Raw genomic sequence first — 1,195 nt, forward strand, 5'->3', positions numbered from 1 at the left:
TAAATCGGGATCTGGCAGATGCACAGAGTGAGGAAGAGAACAGTGATTACGACAACAATGCTGATGAATCTGGAGACGAGACACCCTTTCCTCGTGAGGATGGTGATGAGGAGGATGAGAAGGAAGGACCTGATTTGACGAGAGAGTATGCTCCACCCCACCCCCCCACCCCCCAGATGAAGAGCGTACGAGTCCCAAGTGTCGTTTTATTCAAGGGAGATTCCTTACCTTGATAACTTGCCAAGCATGCCGGATGTGGAAGCTCTCACAAGGTATTTTGATGAAATTCGGACAGCAATGTGGGATGAGTCTAGACCAACGGTGCTGGCAAAGGGCATGCTTTTTCCTGATAAAGCGCGCGTAAGCAGGGCTTGTAAAATGCACAACGTAAAAGAGTGTGTGAGATGACGGTATGGGAGTCAAGTCTGGTTGTATACAAGGTTGATTGTCGCAGGTGGTTTTGGACATGTCATTGGATGTTGCGTGCGAGCAAGAAGAAGATAGGTCTGTGGAAAGTGGGTAAATACATTCCCACCCACACATGTGAAATGGACACATTCAACGGGAATCACTTCAACTTGGATATTGACTTGATTTCTCTTGTCCTTATTCCACACATCGAAGCGTCCATAAGGTATAAAATCAAAGAGTGCATTACATCAGTCCACCAGGAACATGGCCATATCATTACCAAAAGAAAGGCATATCTCGGGCGCAAACGAGCGTTGGAATAGTCTATGGTAACTGGGATAAGTCATTTGCAGCTCTGCCCAGGTACATGGCCGCACTGCAGCACTTTAACCCCGGGACGGTTGTTGAATGGAAGCTTAAGTGGAGTCCGGCTAAACCAGAATATATATTCAATTACGTGTTCTGGGCGTTTAAACCAACAATTGATGGTTTTTCGCATTGCCGGCCCGTAATATCCATAGACGGCACTCATGTCTGTGGAAAGTACGATATCAAGCTGTTGATAGTCGTGGCAGTAGATGCTAATGGACAGATATTTCCTCTAGCTTTTGCTATTTGTGCCAATGAAAGCCAAGAGACGTGGACGTTGTTTTTGAACCACTTGAAAGACCACGTTGTCAAACAGCGTTTCGGTATTTGTCTAATATCTGATCGGTGCGGTGGTATCTTAAGTTCTGTGGAGAACTTGCCTGCATGGCAAGAACCTTATGCCTACCACCGTTAA

The sequence above is a fragment of the Nicotiana attenuata genome, unplaced genomic scaffold (genome assembly GCF_001879085.1).
Source record: "Nicotiana attenuata strain UT unplaced genomic scaffold, NIATTr2, whole genome shotgun sequence".
Classification (NCBI taxonomy): Eukaryota; Viridiplantae; Streptophyta; class Magnoliopsida; order Solanales; family Solanaceae; genus Nicotiana; species Nicotiana attenuata.